Here is a 25,651-nt window from a genome sequence, read left to right as displayed (position 1 = left end):
GTATGCAGAACGTATGTAACCCGCATTTTATACGTCCCCATAGACTTCTAGGGCATACGGAACTGAAATAGGAAAGAAAATAGGACATGCTCTATATTTTTATATGGCTAGTATACGGTACAATACTCTACGGTGTAAAAAACGGCAATATAAATAGTTGAACGTATTGTCCATTGAAATGAATGTGACCGTGTGTAACCCATAAATAAAATGTACGGTACGGATACGGCCGTTTTCATACATCTGTGTGAATGTCGCCTTATATGTTATCTTTTATTGCAACATTCATCATTATTCATACAATTATGATATTAATTTTTCCGTATCACTTGTCACTATAAATTCTGTCTGGTTTTAATCCCCATATACTGCCATACAGTACTTGTATGGTAGGATCAATCAGACAACCTAGGGTTACAGTACCATTGCATTTGACGCTGTCCCTCATAGACGCCTGATGGGTTAAATTAGGGCTATTGGTTTGGCAGAAATAATTTGCAATTGGATTGAAAACTGGCTGAAGGATCGTATCCAGAGAGTTGTGGTCAAAGATTCCTACTCGGAATGGTCCCCAGTTATGAGTGGTGTACCTCAGGGTTCTGTGCTTGGCCCACTACTATTTAATATATTTATTAATGATATAGAGGTAGGAATTAATAGCACTGTGTCTATGACACCAAACTGTGTCTATGACACCAAACTGTGTAGTGTAATACAGTCTATGGAGGATGTTCATAGGCTGCAGGGTGACTTGGACAAACTGAATGTTTGGTCATCCACTTGGCAAATGAGGTTTAATGTAGATAAATGTAATGTTATGCACCTGGGGGCCAATAATCCAAAGGCAAAATATGTCCTTGGGGGAGTAAATCTCGGAGAGTCCCTTGTTGAGAAGGATCTGGGGGTACTAGTAGATCATAAATTGAATAACAGCATGCAATGTCAATCAGCTGCCTCTAAAGCTAGTAGGATCATGTCATGTATCAAAAGTGGAATGGACTCTCGTGATAGGGATGTAATATTACCACTATACAAGGCATTGGTTCGGCCTCACCTGGAATATGCTGTCCAGTTCTGGGCACCGGTCCATAAAAAGGATGCCCTGGAGCTGGAGAGGGTTCAACGTAGAGCCACAAAACTGATAAGGGGTATGGAGGGTCTTAGTTATGAGGAAAGATTAAAAAAACTAGATTTATTTAGTCTGGAAAAGAGACGACTACGAGGGGACATGATTAATTTATATAAATATATGAATGGTCCATACAATAAATATGGTGATAAGTTGTTCCAGATTAAATCAAATCAAATCAAAAGACGAGGGGGCACTGTCTCCGTTTGGAGAAACCAAGGTTTAATCACCGGAGGCGACAGGGCTTTTTTTACTATGAGAACTGTCAATCTGTGGAATAGCCTGCCTCAGGCGCTGGTCACAGCAGGGACAGCAGAGAACTTCAAGAAGGGTCTAAATGCCTTTTTACACCTAAATAACATTGATTGTTATGCTATATAGGATTGTTTCCCCTAAATCCCTTCCTCATACAATCCCTACCCTGCCTTGGTTGAACTTGATGGACAAGTGTCTTTTTTCAACCGTATAAACTATGAAACTATAGTAAAAATAAATAAAGTTTTTAAAAAACTATAAAAAAAAAAACCCTAAAAATGTAAATCACCCCCTTTAACTAGAACTGATATACATATAAATAAACAGTGAAAGTCATAAAACATGTTAGGTATTGCTGCGTCTCCAAATATCCAATCTATGAAAATATAATAAGAGTTCTTCCCGACGTTTAACAGAAAATAGCGGACCCAAAGTCCAAATTACCACTTTTTTGCCATTTAAAATATATATATTTTTGTTATAAAAAGTGATCAAATGGCTGTACAGTCCTAATACTGATAGCATTTAAAACTTCATCAAAAGTTGCAAAAATGACAAAAGTTATTTGCGCCAGAAGATGTCAAAATGAAAAAAAAATTTTGTACAGTTGGTTATATTTTTTGTAAATGTATGTAAACATTATAAACCCTATACAAATTTGATATCCCCATGAGCGCACCAGCCTAAAGAATGAAATAGACTTGTCATTTGGGGCACACTGTCAAAACTGTAAAATCCAAACCCACAAGAAAATGATGCAAATGCATTTTTTTCACCATTTTCACTGCATTTGGAATGTACTGTGCCCAGTACATTGCATGAAATATTAAATACCGTCACTATGAGCCGAAATTTTTTACCTAGAAAACAAGCCATCACACAGCTCCTTACATGAAAAAAAAATTATAGACTTTTAAAGTTCGGGAGTAAAAAATGGAAATGCAAAAAACGGAATTTTTATTTGATTTTTTTTTATCTTTTTCTCCTTTATGGAGACACTTTAATGGTTTAACCCTTGTTGATGTTGATGGTGATTTCACCTTACTTTCCGGTTTACAAGATCCTCCTAGACTGCAATATCCGTATTGGATCCACATAACTACCTCTGCATTTTCTCCAAAAATTTACATTTTAAAAATCCGTCCTTTCAGGTTTTATGTGATGCCACTAGTGAACATCAGTTTTCCTCTTCTAATGTAGTTAACCTATTACCAGAATTTGGATATGGGCTGGTAATTCACTCTATGGCAGATCTTGTACCTCCCATGGTGCTTATAACCATGATTGTCCACCTGCATGTGAAAACTATTTTTGTTGAAACATTATGCTTCTATATTATAAAATTGAATGTTGTTTATTTGCTTTTAATCTCAGCCCGGGTGGAGAGTCTTTTATGGGGAAGTGTTCCCTTACCAGCATTGTTTGCTGATCGGAATATTAGGTTGCATCTTTGCAAATTAAGTTCCAATCCATTAATATATATGTGACAATTTAAATCAGTCTTCTATTTATGCATCATCTTGATACGTGATTGATATAGCTATATACACTCATATGCACATCGGCAGACGACTAGGTAATTAACAGGCAGACCAAACTATAACGTAACGTATATGCTTGCATATGTACATTTGCGTATAATAGGGTAACTTTTAGGCAGAAATAATTTTGCATTGCAGTAAACTACATGTATCCAATGTGTATACGGTGGAAATCCATTTTGACCATGACACATGTCCATCTGGATAGCCAATATGTTTCATGATAAGAATCTAATTATTGCTATCCTACATTTATATGTTGTAGTAAAATTCAGTTTTCAATTTTTACTCTTACTATTGGTCTATCTGTGTGTCAGTCTATAGGGCAAGTCTGCAATAAAATAATTTGTGACATATACCTACTGTTATTCGCGCTCAACATAGCAGAGTTTTATATCGTCACTTGGTATAGATGTGCCGTAAATTACATGCATTCGATGCGCATGTACCGTAATTCATCTCAACCCAGATATACACATCTTTTTGTTCTTTGATATATAAATGTGGACAAATTTTTGCATTTTTGCATTTGCACAGTAAAGTCCCTCCCTTTCTGTATTAAAGGTTTTCTTTAAAGGGGTATTCTCATGAAGACAATTTCTTAAGTGTACTCAGGATAACAAAATAACACATTTTCTAATTCACTATTAACAAAAATACAGCATTTCACAGATATAAATCAAACTTATCTCTATCAGTTCTGCTGCACACAATTTCAGTTGTCCGTAGGCACGACACTGTAACTTCTTATGTAGGGTCAGGGAAACCATCTTGGATTTCTGTCTGACGGCCGTGGAGCTGACATTCTCCTTCCATGCTCCCTGCACTCTAGCCCCTGCCACCTGCAGTACCGGACTGAGCTCACACTGACCCAAACACTAACATCCTGCCAGCAAAAAACACATCGGGAGGAGAGAGAAGCTGCAAGCTACCAGCAGATAAGTTATACATGGGGAAAGGGGAGGCTGGCATATATCTGTGAGAACAGATATCTTGCAGAGCTGACAGCATGTAATAGGCATATCATCATCTCTCATCTGTCTCATCTCTCTCTTTCTATGTGTCAGCATACGGCAATAAAAATGAGTAAAATTGTAAAGTAATGATCTTTATTGTGTAAACATCACTAGGGGATTGCGATTTGAGAATTTTCTTTTGTGGGAAAACCCCTTTAAGGACTTTAAAACTGTAGTATAAAGGCATACATTTTATATTGGTAGCCTTTTTCTGCCTTCCATTCTTAACTTCTTTCCACATGCAGTAAATAAAGGCAGTCTATTTTGCCTGCCAAAAGTCAATCCTAGGGTTTAAGTGATAATAGCGTCAAACTGAGAAGTTTTTTAATATTGTGTGCAAAATGAAACTCTAGGACAGGAAAGAGAAGTACAGAAGCTTAACAAGCAACTTACATCATTTGTCTCATTCATCAAAGAAAGCCACAAAGTTCAAGGATAAGAAGGTACATTATCAGCACATATTATATGGACAACTTAATTATCATGCAAGTAGAGCGCTGAAGGCTTATTGAATTGTCTCGTTCTTGCAGGTTCTCACTGTCAAAGAGAGACAAATCGTCAATGTTGCACCGCAAATAGTAACTTTTGCTTCAGAGAGTTATTGAAGAAGAATAAAGAAATGTATCCAGGAGTAAATATTGATCCATTTATTTGAAGGCATGAGACCACAGTCACTATATTTCCGATTGGGCATTCTTCATTTTTTATTCTATTCACTTGCCCCTGAAAAGAGAGTGATTTTTTAAAATTCAAATAAGCATTATAAAAAAATAAAGAAAGCTGTGGGGTACATTTTCTCATCACACTAAGGCTGCATTCACATAAATGTATGAAAATAGCTGTATATACTGCTGTATTTACTTGTCGCATAATACGGCCATCCATTTACATGCCCTTATAGCCCACAATACCGTACCGTTCCGTAAGCGAGCCGTATAAAAATATAGAGTATGTCCTATTTTCTCATGTATTTCCCTTCCATATGCCCTATAGAAGTCTATGGGAACATATAAAACACAGGTTGCATATGTACATATGTGCAGTATCCACAACCAGTGGGAGGTGTATTCTGTCAGCCAGCCAATAGTCAGCTATCTATCATTTGCCAGCCCACCGTATTTTATATGGGTACGGTACGGTGACATATGAGCACATACAGATTATATGGATATGGATTCATACAGCACGGAAATACAGGAGAAATCACAAGTTTGTGTTAATGTAGCTTAACTTCTAATGTAATATAATATTCTCCCTTTCTATTATATTTCGATCCTTAAAGCAGTCCTCCTCACCTTACAACAAACTTTGATGTGAGTAATCCAATCTAAACCTGTGAGTAAACCAATGTTCATGATAAGTGTCCCTGTTTTGGTCACCATGGGACTAAGATTCCTTTGTACTAGCTGCTATCTCTACAGCCATGTCTATCAGTTTACTGTGCACTGCAACTGGCATGTGGAGACTTCCCTCTCATGCCCCCTCCATTAAACCTCTCAGTGTGAACTTCTGTTTTGTTGCTAACAAGATATGATTCAGTGGCCATGTCAGAGTGAAGAGCGGAACAGCAGTGTGTGTGTGTGTGTGTGTGTGGGGGGGGGGGGGGGTTAATTAATAAGTGGACAAGATATGTCTTTGATTGTATAAGATATATAGTATAATCTATTTATTAGCACTGTTGATGTGTTAAGTTTCAACATAGCTTCATTTTTTCCTCTTATATTTTCACTTTTTTGGCAAATTTGAATACTCACAAACAAATGTCTTCATTTTTAAGCACCCAGCAAGTAGAAAAAAACATCAAAACTCAAATGCCTTATATATTACCCTCTAAGATAAGTCAAAAAAGGTCCAAAAATTTAACAAGACAAAAAATACACACACATGTCCTGACTAAAGATATATGACTGTCAAAGACTATTTTTTTTTATAAGTGCCATTTTAAAGGGCACCTACTACCACAAATCTACCTATAAAGGTAGATCGGGTGGTAGGTGGATCAATGGGACGTGAGGATAACCCTTTTAAGGGCTAATCCTCGCGTCCCCGCACTTTTTTGGAAACTTTTATTACCCTAATATGTAAATTTTGTTATGCGGCTACTGGGGCGTGGAGTAGCCGCATCTGAGGTTACACGAGGCGGCTACTCCACGCCCCGGTAGCCACTTTACCTCTCATACTCACCATCTTTGGCGCGCAGCTGCTCGTAGCTGCGCGCCCTCGTCCGACGATCCTGCCGTCTGCGCATGCTCCGAAGCTGGAGCTGCACAGGTGCGGGCCTGCTGTTCTGCGCATGCGCAGACGGCAGGATTGTCGGACGAGGGCGCGCAGCTACGAGCAGCTGCGCACCGAAGATGGTGAGTAGGAGGGGTAAAGTGGCTACCGGGGCGTGGAGTAGCCGCCTCGTGTAACCTCAGATGCGGCTACTCCACGCCCCAGTAGCCGCATAAAAAATTTTACATATTAGGGTAATAAAAGTTTCCAAAAAAGTGCGGGGACGCGAGGATTAGCCCTTAAAAGGGCTATCCTCACGTCCCATTGATTCACCTACCACCCAATCTACCTTTATAGGTAGATTTGTGGTGGTAGGTTTCCTTTAATGAGTACAATGTCAATTACAGTAATAGTCTTAGCATTCACACTGGCTCACAAAAAACATAGAGTATGGGCATATGTGTTATTCCATGTGTTTGTATTTATGTAAGGCAAATCATCCAAAGGATAAAAGACATTCTAAAAGGTCAAAAATAAAACATTTTCTAGCTTTAATAAATGTCAATACTTACAGTACACGCATGTACATAATCAATCGACCCTACAGGTGAGCTAGGCATGAGTGTATAGGCAGTAGAAATTAAGTGAAGAATATATTTTCAGTTTATTATGATATTATAATTCAATAAATGCAATTTAATAAAGTGTTCAGAAAGCTACTGACATTTTTTTTACAAAGATGTATGAAGTTGACTAGAGATGAGCGAGCACTAAAATGCTCGGGTACTCGTTATTCGAGACGAACTTTTCCCGATGCTCGAGTGCTCGTCTCGAATAACGAACCCCATTGAAGTCAATGGGAGACTCGAGCATTTTTCAAGGGGACCAAGGCTCTGCACAGGGAAGCTTGGCCAAACACCTGGGAACCTCAGAAAAGGATGGAAACACCACGGAAATGGACAGGAAACAGCAGGGGCAGCATGCATGGATGCCTCTGAGGCTGCATAATCGCACCATTATGCCAAAATTATGGGCAACAGCATGGCCATGACAGAGTGACAGAATGAAGCTAGATAGCATCTAAAACATCCAATAATTGACCCTGACACTATAGGGGACGGCATGCAGAGGCAGCAGCGGCAGGCTAGAGAGTGTCATGGCGACATACCCTAAATGGACTCAGGCTTCAAACCAATGGGTGGCAGAGAGGAACCAAAGGAGGTGAGCAAGAAGCGCTCAAATAATATCGGTACATGATAAAAGTTTGCCAGTATATTTTGTGGATTACACAGCAGGGTGGCGACAAAGTTAACATGGAAGCCATGAAAACAACCCAAAATTCTGCCTGACACAGCTCGTTTGATAAGGGGACCATGTATGGAGGCAGTGAACTAGTAGTAGATTAAAGGTGCTGCAGTTAAAACTATGTTAGTTGGATCTTGGCATGGAGCTGGCGCTCCGCTGCCAGGCGAGCTTTCGCCAATCCAAGCCCCTGTCTCTAGGCTACTCCCCAAACAGCACTTCTAAGAACCTTTTGTATAAGATCAAGTGTAGTAGCGTTCTTATAAGTTTAGGATATGGCGGGTGAGGGGAATGTAAACAGATGCGCAAGAAGCGCTGAAATAATATCGGTAAATGATAAAAGTTTGCCAGTATTTTTTGTGGATTACACAGCAGGGTGGCGACAAAGTTAACAAGTTTGTTGTGGAAGCCATGAAAACAACCCAAAATTCTGCCTGACACAGCTCGTTTGATAAGGGGACCATGTATGCTTACAGTTCATGCCAGTAGCTGCACTGGCTGCCAGTCTCCTTTCGAATAGTTTAAAATAATAACCCTCATCCATAAAGCTCTGTATAATGCTGCACCCCCCTACCTCTCCTCTCTTATCTCAGTCTATCGCCCAACCCGTGCTCTTAGATCCGCCAGTGATCTTAGATTAACCTCTACCCTAGTGCGGACCTCCCACTCGCGTCTCCAAGACTTCTCTAGAGCTGCACCAATTCTATGGAATGCTCTGCCCTGGACTATCAGACTAATACCTAACCTCCAAAGTTTCAAACGTGCTCTTAAAACCCATTTCTTTAGGCAAGCCTATAACACTCATTAACTGCATGAAGTTTTAACTCTTCTACTAACCCGTCCTGTGTCGTCCTCCCATCTGTTATCCAGCAACCAACAGGCACCAGACTTCTCTACAGTCCCATTCACCCTGGACCTGGTATATAAGATGACGGCTGAGTGGTTCAAGCGACAGCAATTCCATTTATTATATTTTGTTCTATTCCCTAAGAAGAATGGCTTGACCATTAAATATTCTTTTACCTCGTGTTACCCCATCATCTTCATAAACCGTAAGCTCTGGCGAGCAGGGACCTCACTCCTGTTGTTCCATACAAATGTTGTGCTCTGTTACATTACATTTGTATTTGTTTCCTATGATTTGTAAAGCGCTACGGAATATGATGGCGCTATATAAATAAAGATTATTATTATTATTATGGAGGCAGTGAACTAGTAGTAGATTAAAGGTGCTGCAGTTAAAACTATGTTAGTTGGATCTTGGGATGGAGCTGGCGCTCCGCAGCCAGGCGAGCTTTCGCCAATCCAAGCCCCTGTCTCTAGGCTACTCCCCAAACAGCACTTCTAAGAACCTTTTGTATAAGATCAAGTGTAGTAGCGTTCTTATAAGTTTGGGATATGGCGGGTGAGGGGAATGTAAACAGATGCGCAAGAAGCGCTGAAATAATATTGGTAAATGATAAAAGTTTATTAGTATATTTTGTGGATAACACAGCTGGGTGGCGACAAAGTTAACAACTTTGATGTGGAATCCATGAAAACAACCCAAATTTCTGCCTGACACACCTCGTTTGATAAAGGGACGATGTATGGAGGCAGCTATATGGACGACTTTTGGAGGTAGCAATGGAGACAACGTGTGGAGGCTGCTATGGAGACAATTTAATTTGGATAGTGCCTGTATGTGGCAGTCCCAAAAAATTTTCAAACCAGAGGAGCAGGTAGGTGGCCCTCCAGAAAAATAGAATAGATTGAGTGCCTGTATGTGGCAGTCCCAAAAAGTTTTCAAACCAGAGGAGCAGGTAGGTGGCCCTCCAGAAAAATAGAATAGATTGAGTGCCTGTATGTGGCAGTCCCAAAAAGTTTTCAAACCAGAGGAGCAGGTAGGTGGCCCTCCAGAAAAATTGAATCGATTGAGTGCCTGTATGTGGCAGTCCCAAAAAGTTTTCAAACCAGAGGAGCAGGTAGGTGGCCCTCCAGAAAAATGGAATCGATTGAGTGCCTGTATGTGGCAGTCCCAAAAAGTTTTCAAACCAGAGGAGCAGGTAGGTGGCCCTCCAGAAAAATGGAATCGATTGAGTGCCTGTATGTGGCAGTCCCAAAAAGTTTTCAAACCGGAGGAGCAGGTAGGTGGCCCTCCAGAAAAATAGAATAGATTGAGTGCCTGTATGTGGCAGTCCCAAAAAGTTTTCAAACCAGAGGAGCAGGTAGGTGGCCTTTCAGAAAAATGGAATCGATTGAGTGCCTGTATGTGGCAGTCCCAAAAAGTTTTCAAACCAGAGGAGCAGGTAGGTGGCCCTCCAGAAAAATAGAATAGATTGAGTGCCTGTATGTGGCAGTCCCAAAAAGTTTTCAAACCAGAGGAGCAGGTAGGTGGCCCTCCAGAAAAATTTAATCGATTGAGTGCCTGTATGTGGCAGTCCCAAAAAGTTTTCAAACCAGAGGAGCAGGTAGGTGGCCCTCCAGAAAAATTGAATAGATTGAGTGCCTGTATGTGGCACTCCCAAAAATTGTTTAAAACAGAGGACCGGGTCGGTGGCCCTCCAGAAAAATTAAATGCATAAAGTACTATAGCTAGAGCCAGTGGGCCCTGTCAAAAAATAGCCAGTTTCCTCTGCTTTACTGTACAAAGAGGAGGAGAAGGAGGAAAATGAGGAGGAGTGGATCAATTATTCAGGTTGAGCTTCCTTCACCTGGTGGAGATTGGAAATTATGAGAAATCCAGGCTTTATTCATCTTAATAAGCGTCAGCCTGTCAGCGCTGTCAGTCGACAGGCGTGTACGCTTATCGGTGATGATGCCACCAGCTGCACTGAAAACCCGCTCGGACAAGACGCTAGCGGCAGGGCAGGCAAGAACCTCCAAGGCGTACAGCGCCAGTTCGTGCCACATGTCCAGCTTTGAAACCCAGTAGTTGTAGGGAGCTGTGGGATCATTTAGGACGATGGTATGGTCAGCTACGTACTCCCTCACCATCTTTCTGTAAAGATCAGCCCTACTCTGCCGAGACTGGGGACAGGTGACAGTGTCTTGCTGGGGTGACATAAAGCTGGCAAAAGCCTTGTAAAGCGTACCCTTGCCAGTGCTGGACAAGCTGCCTGCTCGCCTACTCTCCCTCGCTACTTGTCCCACAGAACTACGCACTCTGCCGCTAGCGCTGTCAGAAGGGAAATACTGTTTCAGCTTGTGAACCAGGGCCTGCTGGTATTCATGCATTCTCACACTCCTTTCCTCTGCAGGGATGAGAGTGGAAAGATTTTGCTTGTACCGTGGGTCCAGGAGAGTGAACACCCAGTAATCGGTGCTGGAATAAATTCTTTGAACGCGAGGGTCACGGGATAGGCAGCCTAGCATGAAATCTGCCATATGCGCCAGAGTACCAACGCGTAAGAATTCACTCCCCTCACTGGCCTGACTGTCCATTTCCTCCTCCTCCAACTCCTCCAACTCCTCTTCTTCTGCCCATACACGCTGAACAGTGAAGGACTCAACAATGGTCCCCTCTTGTGTCTCGCCAACATTTTCCTCCTCTTCCTCCTCATCCTCCTCCAACTCCACCTCCTCCGATATGCGCTGAGAAACAGACCTAAGGGTGCTTTGGCTATCAACAAGGGAATCTTCTTCCCCCGTCTCTTGTGACGAGCGCAAAGCTTCCGACTTCATGCTGATCAGAGAGTTTTTCAACAGGCCAAGCAGCGGGATGGTGAGGCTGATGATGGCGGCATCGCCACTGACCATCTGTGTTGACTCCTCAAAGTTACTCAGCACCTGACAGATATCAGACATCCACGTCCACTCCTCATTGTAGACTTGAGGAAGCTGACTGACCTGACTACCAGTTCTGGTGGAAGTTGACATCTGGCAGTCTACAATGGCTCGGCGCTGCTGGTAAACTCTGGATAACATGTCAGTGTTGAATTCCACCTCGTGGGCACGTCGCACAACAGTCGGTGAGCGGGCAGTTGGAGGCGGCGCTGCGCTGCCCTGAGAGTGGCAGCATCTGTGCTGGACTTCCTGAAATGCGCACAGATGCGGCGCACCTTCGTGAGCAAATCTGACAGATTGGGGTATGTCTTGAGGAAACGCTGAACTATCAGATTTAACACATGGGCCAGGCATGGCACATGTGTCAGTCTGCCGAGTTGCAGAGCCGCCACCAGGTTACGGCCGTTGTCACACACAACCATGCCTGGCTTCAGGTTCAGCGGTGCCAGCCACAGATCAGTCTGCGCCGTGATGCCCTGTAATAGCTCTTGGGCGGTGTGCCTTTTATCGCCTAGGCTCAGCAGTTTGAGCACCGCCTGCTGTCGCTTAGCAACAGCACTGCTGCTGTGCCTAGAGCTACCGACTGATGGCGCCGTGCCCACGGATGGTAGTTCGGAGGAGGAGGTGGAGGAGGGGTGGGAGGAGGAGGAGGCATAGTAGGCCTGAAACACCTGGACCGAGGTAGGCCCCGCAATCCTCGGCGTCGGCAGTATATGACCAGCCCCAGGGTCAGACTCGGTCCCAGCCTCCACCAAGTTAACCCAATGTGCCGTCAGCGATATATAGTGGCCCTGCCCGGCAGCACTCGTCCACGTGTCCGTGGTCAGGTGGACCTTGTCAGAAACGGCGTTGGTCAGGGCACGGGTGATGTTGTCTGACACGTGCTGGTGCAGGGCTGGGACGGCACATCGGGAAAAGTAGTGGCGGCTGGGGACCGAATACCGAGGGGCGGCCGCCGCCATGAGGTTGCGAAAGGCCTCGGTCTCTACTAGCCTATAGGGCAGCATCTCCAGGCTAAGCAATCTGGTGGAGATGTGCACATTAAGGGCTTGGGCGTGCGGGTGGGTTGCACTATATTTGCGTTTCCGCTCCAGCGTCTGGGGTATGGAGAGCTGAACGCTGGTGGATGCTGTGGAGGATCGTGGAGGCGACGATGGGGTTTTTGTGGCAGGGTCCTGGGCAGGGGGCTGACTATCAGCTGACACAGGGGAAGGAGCAGTGGTGTGCACGGCCGGAGGTGAACGGGCTTGTTGCCACTGAGTGGGGTGTTTAGCATTCATATGCCTGCGCATACTGGTGGTAGTTAAGCTAGTAGTGGTGGAACCCCTGCTGAGCCTGGTTTGGCAAATGTTGCACACCACAGTCCGTCGGTCATCCGGTGTTTCCTTAAAGAACCTCCAGACTTCTGAAGATCTAGCCCTCGCCGCAAGAGCCCTCGCCACGGGAGCTTCACTAGTTGACACATTTGGCGCTGATGCACCAGCTCTGGCCCTGCCTCTCCGTCTGGCCCCACCACTGCCTCTTCCAACCTGTTCTGGTCGAGGACTCTCCTCCGTCTCAGAAGCACTGTGTTCACTCGGCCTCTCAACCCAGCTTGGGTCTGTCACCTCATCATCCTCCGATCCCTCAGTCTGCTCCCCCCTCGGACTTCCTGCCCTGACAACAACTTCCCCACTGTCTGACAACCGTGTCTCCTCATCGTCGGACACCTCTTTACACACTTCCACTACGTCAAGAAGGTCATCATCACCCACAGACTGTGACTGGTGGAAAACCTGGGCATCGGAAAATTGCTCAGCAGCAACCGGACAAGTGGTTTGTGACTCTGGGAAGGGTCCAGAAAACAGTTCCTCAGAGTATGCCGGTTCAAATGCCAAATTTTCCTGGGAGGGGGCAGACTGGGGGGGAGGAGGCTGAGGTGCAGGAGCTGGAGGAGTGCCGATTTCGGTGACATGGGTGGACTGCGTGGAAGACTGACTGGTGGACAAATTGCTCGAAGCATTGTCAGCAATCCACGACATCACCTGTTCGCACTGTTCTGGCCTCAACAGTGCTCTACCACGAGTCCCAGTAACTTCAGACATGAACCTAGGGAGTGTAGCTCTGCGGCGTTCCCCTGCTCCCTCATAAGCAGGTGGTGTCTCACCCCGGCCAGGACCACGGCCTCTGACCCCTGCAGTAGTTGGACGCCCACGTCCCCGCCCTCGTCCTCTACCCCTAGCCCTCGGGTTAAACATTTTTAAAATGAGAGTTATAGCTTTAATTTTTTTTTTACTTTTTTTTGTGTGTTTTTTTTTTTTTTGTGTTTTTGAGTTTTTAAAACCAAACAATGCTATCCTATTGCTATGGCTATTTTCTAGCCAAGTATGAAAGCACACTACTATGCCAGATGAGATGACACTGAGTTATTAAACAAAATAAACGTAAAATAAAAAAGGACAAATGGCAGACTGTGCCTAATTGAAATCCAACCCCTACTAAATTTTCCCACTTCGGTCTTTGCAATGGATATGTGCGTCACTAAGCGCAAAACACAGCGGTCGCAAGTCTCACTACAAATTGCTCACAATTGGCTAGTAGATGCACTGCAGCAAGTACAGCCACCAGCAGATCAACCAGAAATCAAATATATAACGCTACTGTAGGCGTAAGCCGTTTGGATTCTCCTATGGCTATTTTCTAGCCAAGTATGAAAGCACACTACTATGCCAGATGAGATGACGCTGAGTTATTAAACAAAATAAACGTAAAATAAAAAAGGACAAATGGCAGACTGTGCCTAATTGAAATCCAACCCCTACTAAATTTTCCCACTTCGGTCTTTGCAATGGATATGTGCGTCACTAAGCGCAAAACACAGCGGTCGCAATTCTCACTACAAATTGCTCACAATTGGCTAGTAGATGCACTGCAGCAAGTACAGCCACCAGCAGATCAACCAGAAATCAAATATATAACGCTACTGTAGGCGTAAGCCGTTTGGATTCTCCTATGGCTATTTTCTAGCCAAGTATGAAAGCACACTACTATGCCAGATGAGATGACACTGAGTTATTAAACAAAATAAACGTAAAATAAAAAAGGAAAAATGGCAGACTGTGCCTAATTGAAATCCAACCCCTACTAAATTTTCCCACTTTGGTGTTTGAGGTGGATATGTGTGCCACTAAGATCTAAACACAACGGTAGCAAGTCCCCCTGCTAATTCCTCACAAAATGGTACTAGATGCAAATAAAAAAAAAAAAAGTAGAACGTTATTGTAGCCCTAAGAAGGGCTGTTGGGTTCTTGGAGAATCACTCCTGCCTAACAGTAAGCTAATAGAACACCCTAACGCTTTCCCTGACCAGCAGCAGCTCTCTCCCTAGCGGCATCCAGACACAGAATGATCCGAGCAGCGCGGGCAGCGGCTAGTCTATCCCAGGGTCACCTGATCTGGCCAGCCAACCACTGCTATCGACGTGTAAGGGTACCACGTCATGCTGGGTGGAGTGCAGAGTCTCCTGGCTTGTGATTGGCTCTGTTTCTGGCCGCCAAAAAGCAAAACGGCGGGAGCTGCCATTTTCTCGAGCGGGCGAAGTATTCGTCCGAGCAACGAGCAGTTTCGAGTACGCTAATGCTCGAACGAGCATCAAGCTCGGACGAGCATGTTCGCTCATCTCTAAAGTTGACCTATTTGTGAGAAAAGACATTTATTAAAGTATAATATGCTGTGCACACTTTTCTACTTAAAATAATAAAATGTTTATGTTAAAACCTTCACATGACATCAATAAGACAAATGGTAAATAATAGCATTATTTGTGGGAAAAGGCATACAATTGTGCCCCTAAATAAAAATATCCAATATACATACCAATGTCAAAAACACAATATATACAAATGTATATTAGACTCTGAAAGCCATACCTTTAAATTAGCAATAATATAAAATGTCTTATATGCTACTTGTATGCACAAGATTTTCAATAATATGCTGGACTTAGATATAAAACCTACTATATATGTTATATGCAATTTATATCACAAGATTCATATGGCTGTATTGCCTAAAATAGGTCATAAAAATATGTTATGGCTGGGACACTGTGTTGAACAGTGGATGTCCACCAACGTTCACCATCCTACCTGAGGGAACTGGAGAGGATATGGGACTGTACTAGCTCAAAAGGTTCTTTTACCCAAGCACAGGGTCTGAATACTTATGACCGGGTGATATTTCAGTTTTTCTTGTTTAATAAATTAAATGTCTACATTTCAGTTTTTTGCTGTCAAAGTTGGGGTGCAGAGTGTACATTAATAAACAAAAAAGAACTTTTTGATCTTACCAATTGACTGCAATAAAACAAAGAGTGAAAAATCTAAAGGGGGCTGAATATTTTGCATACCCACTGTATGCAATATAAATACCAGCTTGTATATTCAATTAATGATAGCAGTAAATTATTTTAACCCCAAACGTTGTGACCGCCTTCCAGTTCATAAATTTGAATTTCATTATATGGTAAACCTATAGTTCAGGTAATAATGATAGAAACTTGTGATCCCGGTTATAATATTGTTATGCTGTAACATACTTTAACAAAAATTGTATAGGTATGCTAGAGGTATGCTAGAGGTATAGCAAGTCAAAGATGGTGATAATGGGGAGTTTCAGCAGACTCCACGTCTTGAATTGCTCATGCACATGCAAACATCGGGCCACATGTATCACTCGTTTTTTCTGTTGTTTTTGCGCCTTTTCATTTAGACGCACTGTTTTTGCGCCATTTTTGCAACTAAACGCCAAACTAGCAGTGCAGCAAAAATAACCAGCTTTCCCTCATCTATCTTACCAATCCAGATGTTTTGCTGCGACTAATGATATTCATCACTTGCAACTTTTTCATTTAGGCGCAAAAACACTCCAGCCCGAAGGGGGTGTTAACTGAGAAGAAAGCACTGAGCCCCTTTGCAGAGTAGCTCATTTCTAGCTGCAAAGCTCAGCCAGACACTAGAACAGATAATAGACACATTACATACACTGCAGACAGGAGCTGCAGACTCTATTTACAGTTCATCACCTTCTATTTACAAAACATTCTGCAAAACCCTGAGCTCACAGCAAGAGCTCAGAACTTTGCAGAATGTTGCAGAAACTACATACAAGTGCCCCCCATGTAATTCTGCACAGTATCACCAGTGTGTCTGAAGGGGATACTGTGCAGAATTACAGGGGGGCAGCAGGAGAGCAGCACTGGGGGATCCCCTCCAGGAGAAGCCACTGCTGAGGAGGTCACTGGGTGCTGGGTGTCAAACACCTGGGTGCTGCTCTGAGTGTTATCTTCATTCTGGGATGTGGGAGAAGCAGAGAGGAGCTTGTAGCAGGATCACATGTAAGTGCCTGAATCTAACATTGCGCCTAAACTGCGCCAAAATTGTGCCTAAACTGTGTTAAAGTAAAGTGATTAATAAGAGGCAGTAAATTACCTTATCACCGTTGGTGATAATTCTGGCAAAACAGTGCGCCAGAATTTAGGCGCAACTACTACACTTAGGCATCTTTCTTTCCCCTCTACAGCTGTTCAATCTCTCCACCTAGGTTTCATAGCCTGGAGTTCTTTACATATTAACATCAAGTGAAGAATTTGTATACTCCGGAGTACAAATGGACAATTCGTTTAAATGGATGGCTTTCTTCTGATGTATCATTTGGTGGTCATATCATTTTGATCCCATTGTTAGAGAACTGCTGGTGATCTTCAAAGATATTTAAAAAAAGTATTTACTGGCACAACTCAGGCCTCTTGACATACATTAGTATCAAGTTTTTTTCTAGATTATCCACATTTCTATCCACACCATGATTACGGTAATAGGTTGTAGTGCTGCAACAATTTTTGTCTATATATTCATTTAACTTTTCCTAAAGAGAGATAATAACCTTCTAACGGTCTTAGCGCTGTGTGCAGTGATAACGCTCAGCATCCGATATATCGGACACAGAGCTGATGCCGGTTCAGCTCAAGATCTGGGGCATCATCTGAGGCATCGGGATACAAGGCATGCCAGATGTAACTAACAGCCGACACCCCAGTGTAACACCCACAGTCAGAGTGGGATCCGATCGCAGGTGTTTAACCCGTTAAATATAGCAGTCAGAGAAAACGCAGCATTTAACTTGCCTTAACTTGTCTTTCCCCTACAATCGACCACCCGCGCCATCTTTGGGGGGTGCCATTCTTTTCCCTGGCAGCTCCGAGGTCCGATCTCTGACGTCCTCTTAAAGGCACAGTGTCAGCCTATGCACAGTGTCAGCCATAACATATAAAGAGACATATAACACAAAAAAAGTCTAAATCATAACACAAACCCCACATATAAAGCATTACCATGTCCATAACAACTCGTACAATAAAAGTTAATAATTTGTGAACCGCACGATGAAAGCCATTAAAAAAAAACTATTAAAAACCTGCCAAAAATTATGGTTTTAACCTATTGAATCCCACAAAAAATGCAATAAAAAGTGATAAAAAAATATTCGTACTCCAGAAGGATACTGTTGCAAAGTATTACATGTCCTGCAAAAAACAAGCCATCAACCAGCTCCACAGCCAAAAAAGTAAAAATGTTATGCCACTTGGAAGACGGCAATGCAAAAATGATAGATTTTTCCTCACATTAGGGATTAATTTGGCAAATTTAGTAAAACTTAAGAAAAAATATTCAAGTTCGGTATCCCCGTAATCGTATTGACCCATAGAATAAAGATAAGATGATTATTAGGAAACACGGTGAACAGCTAAAAAAAAAGGAAAAACTCCAGTACATGTTTTTCTACTCTTGCCCTCATAAAAAAGTTCCTAAATTTTCAACAATAGTGGATACCAACCCCAAAATGGTATTTCTGCAAAAAGCATCTCAACTCTAAAAAAAAAAATGCCATTACATGGCCCCAGTAACGGAAGAGCTAAAATGTATAGCCTACAAAAGGGGCCAATGAGAAAACTAAAATCCTGGCAGCTGCAGGGAGCTCCGTCCCTTCTGTGCCTCGCTGTGCATCCATAAAACAAATAATGGCCACATTTGCATAACAAATTGTATGGCGGGTTTTCTCTTTTTATCTTTTGGAAATGTTTAAATTTTAGGGCTAAATGTATAACCAACAAAATTTGACCATTCTAAATTTCACCTGCATTTTGATGTAATTACTATAACAATAATAATCTTCCTAAAAGTTGTTTATAATAGTTTGAGGGGTGCAGATTTGATAATGGGTTGATTGTTTAGGGGTTTTTGATGTTAAATATGTAAAATTTCATTCAAAACTGTTTTTATCCCCAAAAAAATAATTTCTGAAAATACAGAAAATTGATATTCAATTTGTAAGACGTGTGACATCAAAATAAACTATCCAGATATTTCAAAAATTATGAAAATGAAAAGTAGACATATGGGAAATGTTATTCAGCAACTTATTTAGGTGGTAAATCTATCTTCCTGAAAACGCATTGATTTCGAATTTTGAAAATGGCAAATTTTTTCAAAACATCATAATTTTTTCTTTTTTTTGTAAATAAAACGAAAAACTTATCAGCAAACAATTACCACTTAAATTAAGTACAACATGTGGGGAAAAAACAGTCCCAGAATCGTTTTGATAAGTATCAGTGTTCAAAAGTTATAACCCTACAAAGCCACGCATGTCAGATTACAAAAAATGGGGCTGAGCCTTAAGCTACAAAACTGGCAGCATCCTTAAGGAGTTAAGAAGAAAATAATCTGCTTGCAACAATTGGCTACTAAATTGACGGGATCTGTGAAAATTTGAAGTCTGCAGAATTTGAGAAATTTGTTTGTGTCCAGGTTTAGGTACCAGAACAAAAGTATTTTGAAATGGTCTTAATTTCTCTATCTTCCTCCAGTCATAGAAAGTTATATGCCCAGCACACACAATAAAAATGTTTTAACATGAGAGGGATAAAACAAAAAACAGTTTAACTTTTGATACCCAGTGAAGTTACTGACAAATTGTTAGTGATGTAGCTACCTATGAAAGACTTGACCCTCACTATATAATGCATACCAATTTGTTTTCTATATAAAGTTATGATGACATTTGAGGAACCACAAAACTTTGTAGACATTTATAGATCCACAAAAATGTGTATCCTGTGGACATTTTGAAAGGTGCATGTCATACATTGTATTGACAAAAACAGTATTTCTGGTCCTCTACTTCACATTGTCTTCTGGATATCACATGCCAAACACTACACTGATGATGAGACTTAGATTCTCATAGTAATGTATGATACAAAGAGTCCCTTATTCCAAACAGAACAGCAGTGTTTATCTGTAATTGTTATAACATGTAATATCTTATTTACTTAAGTCTGCATTCACACGACCACGTGCAGCACCATACCGCTCCGTACACAGGTAAAAGATAAGACATGTCCTATCTTTCCCCTTGTTACGGCACGGTGTGCCATGCACGCCTTGCGCCAACATTGTAACAACTGTTATGGTGTCAACGCTACTGGTCAGCTGGCAGACTCATTGCATCATAATTCTCTAGACTCCCATATACTTTACTCTGCTCGGTCTGTGGGATCTGACCAGAACAGGGGTCCATTTCCACACATTAGGCCCATTCATGTGCAGTGGGCCTTTGAATGATAGGAGATCTCAAAGCTGAGTGGCAAGTGCTTAAGATGTCATGTTTAATTACAATTAATCTGCTATGTAGAGGTTTGTGTCTCCTGTGCATTTTTGTTATGTTTTTTTTCAAAAACCCATACATAAAACCTTTAAAAAACTTTCAAACACTCTCTTACCTACAAATAAAACATTTTGATTAGATACACTTAGTCCTGCATAAGAGAATCATTGCCTTTTTGTGCATGTATCCAATAAAGATATTTTATTCAGCAGGGGGTAACCTGTGAATGTTTTTTTAACACATGCTATAATTACCAGGGGCCACACTTTGATCTAGGTACCATGAATGTAAACTCCTACCTGGTGGCAACCAATCACATTTGGAGAAAAATAACCTACTGTAGCTCTTCACATTCATGTATCTTGTTTTCGAAGAGATGGGAGATTAGATGAAATAACATGGAAATAATACTATTATAGGTAAAATGAAACAATTTTTACTGGTGGATAAATTATGAATGTGTCTCTGGGGTTTCTATCATCACACTTTAACAGCGCAAATTCCAACAACATAGAGTTGGTTAAGATAACAGTTTCCATAAAATATGTATAAGACATATTTCAATTCATTTGGCAATCACTGCAAAGGGAAAACTTATAGCGATCCTCCCAAAGAAATCAATAGTGGCTCACACACAAGACTACAGCATGACAAATTCAAAGGGAATCGTAGTAGAAGATTTAAAGAACACAACAGGGAAAAATTTTCAATAGCATTGACACATTTATAAATGGGGGAAATTGTGTAGCTCATTCAAAGCACAAGCATCTGCAGATGCCAACTAGCAAAATATATTCAATCTTATCTTATTCATTTTTAAATATAGACAATAAGAAAACCCATGATGCCAAAAACATAAACATATTAATGATCAAATATTATCAAAAAAGTATACACAAGAATAAAATAAAACAAGGAAAATATTAAAAGTAGTTGAACAATATTCACAATATTTGCTGTAGACAGAAAGGATATTGGATATGGATTAAACTATGAAGATAGACTATTTAAGAGAAAAAAGCTTAAAATGTATTTTAGAACATTTAAACAATTCACCTTATCATTCAATTATGAATAAATGCAGTAACCTTATTGAAATCTGACATGTTTTCCACATACAAGAATGTACAGTAGCTACGGTGCACTGCCACCTAGTTGTAATTGACACTGTCCTGCTGTCCATGGCTCAAATTAGCTAAATCCTTTACCTGTAGGGTTCTTGAGCATTTCTATAAGCTTAACATTTCTCCACAGTGAGGTTCCTAGTTCTGCATAGGCATCTGTGATTCCTAATTAACAGTGTTTTGACTTTGTCTCGTTCATCTGACTCTGAACCTGCTCTACCAGGACTAATCCATTGCTTATGAAATAGGATGTGTCAAATCTGCTTATCATGAACGTGGGTTGGCTCTGGCCATGCTGCTGACTTTCATTCTTTACTGTTATCCTCATCTCATGTCTCCATGTACCCTTACAGAGAGGTTTGAGCTCTTATGACCAGGGTCTTCTTTCCACTTGCTCCAGATCACTGTCGTTTTTGTATTTTATACTTGCCGTTTGTTCTTGTCTTAATGTAATGTATGTGAACTTCTTACTCAATATACAGCACTTGATATTAATGGTGTTCTATAAATAATTAATAATAATAGAGATAATAATAATAATAATAATAATAATAGAGGTTTAGGACTTGTGTAGTGTAAGAACATGAGCAGGCCAGTTCAGTAAATAAGAGCAGGTAATTAACTCTATCCGTACAGATAATGTAGTATCTTCTGCATAGACAGATAACATATATGTGTGCCATGAAAAAGTGAAAGTTAAAAAAAATCACTAATGGAAGTACACATTTCTCATCGTGCCTAGTAGAACTGTTTGTAAATGGGGCAGATCGCTGTTGTTTAGGCATCTGTGTATATCCTCCAGCAGGGAAAGCACTCACTACAGTAAATAGCAAAGAATAGACAGCAGCAGGGCAGCTAATACAAAGAGAACAGAATGATTTTTTTCACAAAACTTTGGTATTGATATTCTAGTTAAATGTCAGAAGTACTATAATACAGCTCCTTGCACCTATGACTTATTAAGTCTATTCAGTACATTGCAAAGTGTTATGAGGTATTAGTTGTTTCTTAATACTTTATAAAAGAAAAAAAATATTAAAAAAAAATTCCCTTTCCTTTATCTTCTGTCAACATATATTTTGTGACTCTACTTCCTTGTGTACCTTTCAGTCAATCAGAAGAATGGATGGGACTAAACGGAGAATAACTTTCCCTACTTTCATTCAGAGGCAAAGCAGATTGATGCAGGTGACCTTCTTTTGACTGTCGTCTTTCTGTCCACGTGCTTTGCCGCTGCATAAAAGTAAGAAGGAATTCTCTGTTAAGTGCCGTCTACTCTTCTGATTGACATCGGAAACAAGCTAGATGCTTGTGCATCACGATTATCGTGTGGAAAATCATTCATCCCTGTTGTCCTGCTAATCATTGGGTATTTGGTATGAAGTGTGGATATTGTGGCTTGGAGGTGGTGCATCTATCAAGTTCTATCTCATAGAAGAAAATATTTATGGTAACAAAAGTATCATCTATTTAACTCAAAAACTTGAATTAAACAAAGAATATGTAATTTTGTGATTTCTTTAAGCCTATCAGAGGCAACACTTCCCCAATAAGGGTCTCCTGAATTGGTAATACATCTGATCCTGACAGATATATATATATATATATATATACGGTCCCCTACTTAAGGACACCCAATTTACAGACATCTGCAATGTGTTCTTCACTGTGTTCTTCACTTAAATGATCCTGTGTTCACTGTTTTCATTGTATTCTTCACTGTTCTTCACTGTGTTTCCTTAAGAAAATGCTCAAACTCGAGCAGGCGAAATACTCGTCCGAGCAACAAGCCGCTTCGAGTACGCTAATACTCGAATGAGCATCAAGCTCGGACGAGTATGCTCGCTCATCTCTAACCAACACCCTTCTAACTAGTAAAAACCCATATAATGTCCCGACTGAGCCTCAGTGTACAAACAGAGGCCTCGGGTGATGGGCAGAACTGCACTGATCCAGAGTGGTGACTTGTTGAACAGGGTTCAAGTTTAAAAATAACCCTGATATAGGACAATGCCTTACAAAAAATAAATGAGCACCTGCAAGTGCTTCCAGGGGGCATCACCAGAGTCCCTCCAGGCTATGCCTGCACAGGCAATAGCAGACCACTTGTGACTCATTAGCATATTAAAAAACATTTTTTTAGGAAAAGGAGACCATATAAACATATTACAAAGTGAAATAGCTTTGGAAGTATTGTCGTTTTTTTTAAAATATAAATTTTAATGGTCCTATGTTTACCTACTCACTGGGAAATTTTTAGGAAAAGGAGACCATATAAACATATTACAAAGTGAAATAGCTTTGGAGGTATTGTCGTTTTTTTTTAAATATAAATTTTAACCCCTAGGGGACTAAAGGACGCGGCCCCATTTTTCAAATCTGTCCTGTGTCACTATAAGTGGTTATAGCTTTGGAACGCTATGAGATATCCAGGGGATTTTGAGATTGTTTTCTCGTGACACATTGTACTTCAAATTAGTTTAAAAATTTGGATGAAATCTTTTGCGTTTAGTTATGAAAAAAAACTAAATTTGGCAAAAATTTTGAAAAATTCTTTATTTTCAACATTTTAAATTCTCTACTTTTGATGCAGATAGTCATAGCACCCAAATAAATTCATAACTTACATTTCCCAAATGTCTGCTTTACGTTGGCATGGTTTTTTAAGATTCCACATATTTTACTAGAATGTTATGATGCTCAGAATTTGGGTGCCATTTTTCACATTTTTTGTAAAATCGCCAAAACCCGTACTTAGATGGACCTGCTCAACTTGTAATTTACACTGAGAGGCCTAAATAATAGCTAGACTCATAAATTACCCCATTTTGGAAACTACACCCCTCAACGTATGAAAAACTACTTTTAAGAAGTTTGTTAACCCTTTACGTGTTTTATAGGGGTTAAAACAAAATGAAGGTGCAGTTTGCAAATTGTAATATTTTTTCACAATACACCCATTTTGGGTGGAAAATTAAACATTTAAAATGGATTAAATGAAAAAAGGTTCCACAAAGTTTGATACCCAATTTCTCCCGAGTACACGGATACCCCATATGTGCTGGTAACCTGCTGTATGGGCGCACGGCCGGGCATAGAAGGGAAGGAGGCGCCATCCAGATCAGATTTGCTATGTCACATTGTACAGGCTATAATTTTTTTCTTTTTTTTATTGAGGACCTATAGGGGCTTATTTCTTTTGCCACATGAGATGCACTTTTCTAATAAATAATTTTGGAGCCTCTATAGCTAATTGGTGAGATTTAATTAACTCTTTGTTGGTGGAGGAAATGAAAATCATCAATTTTTAGGAAAATTTTTATGTGTTTTTTTTTTTGGCCGTTAACCATACCATAAAAATAGTATATTATTTTTATTCTATGGGTCGCCACGATTATGAAAATACTTCATTTATATATATTTTTTAATTTTTTACCATTTTTACTGAATAAAAAGTAATTTGGCAAAATTGCTGTTAATTTTAGCATCACCGTCTTTCATATGTATAACTTTTTTATTTTTCACCTCACAAATCAGTTTAAGGGCTTATTTTATGCGAGAATGATTGCTCTTTTTAGTGGTCTTATTTAAGATTGCGTAACTTTTTAAAATCACTTTTTTTAGAGCATTTTTAAAGGGCATTAATAAAAAATCATCTTTTTCAGAGAGAGTTTTTTTAGGTTGTTTTTTACGGAGTTCACTTTGCGGATCTAATATTGATTCTGTTTTATTATACAGATTGTTACGGACGCAGGGATACCAAATATGTGGGGGTTTTGTGTATTTTATTCAATTGTACTGAATAAAAACTAATTTGGAGAAAATCTTATTCATTTTAGCATCACCATCTTTTTATATGCATAACTTTTTTATTTTTTGGCTGACAAATCTTGTTAGGGGCTTATTTTTTGCGAGAACAGTTGTTCTTTTTAGTGGGCTTATTTTAGAGTGCATAAAATTTTTTAAATCACTTTTTAGAGCATTTTTTATAGGGTATTAATTAAAAATTATCTTTTTTTGGAGCGTTTTTTGCGGTTTTTTCCTCCAGCGTTTACCGTGCGGGTCCAGTAACAATTCTGTTTTATTATGCAGATTGTTACGGACGCGGCAATACCAAATATGCGGGGTTTTTTTGTGTTTTTATGTTTTTTATACTTTATTAAGTTTTTTTATGGGAAAGTGACATTTTAGGGGCTTATATTTTATGTATTTATTTTTTATTTATTATAATGTGTAGTGTTAACTGTTTTTGCATTTTTTTACTTATACATACTTGAACTTAAACCAGTGATGCTCTTATCACTGGTTTAAGTCCAATACACTGCTCTACAATACTAGATGCTCAGACAGTTTGCAGTCAGACCCGGAAGGGATCTGGCTGCCATGGAGACCGGGCAGCTCCGGGGCACATGCCAGTCCTCGGAGCTGCCCGGAAGAGGATCGGATCCCCCGGTAAGCGGCACGGGGGATCCGATCCACAGCAGTACTAGACAGCTGACAGCCGCTGCTTCTGGTACCGTCTCCGTTTGTGAGCCGGTGCCAGAAGCAGGACGTTATAGAACGTCCCCGTGCGCTAAGCATCTAGCCCCGGGGACGTAC

General features: G+C 40.7%; 1 long non-coding RNA gene across 1 annotated transcript in view; it reads right to left on the bottom strand.

Moving 5' to 3' along the window:
* Positions 1–4,367: 4,367 nt before the first annotated feature.
* Positions 4,368–25,651, bottom strand: part of LOC140128956 (uncharacterized) — a 31,378-nt gene continuing 10,094 nt past the window's right edge. Inside the window, exon 3 of the long non-coding RNA XR_011855212.1 lies at positions 4,368–4,664. This is a non-coding gene — a long non-coding RNA (uncharacterized lncRNA). The remainder of the gene's footprint in view (positions 4,665–25,651) is intronic.

Source organism: Engystomops pustulosus, chromosome 4 (genome assembly GCF_040894005.1).
Source record: "Engystomops pustulosus chromosome 4, aEngPut4.maternal, whole genome shotgun sequence".
Lineage (NCBI taxonomy): Eukaryota > Metazoa > Chordata > Amphibia > Anura > Leptodactylidae > Engystomops > Engystomops pustulosus.
The sequence above is the reverse complement of the archived record's forward strand: the minus strand, read 5'-3'. Positions and strand labels throughout refer to the sequence as shown.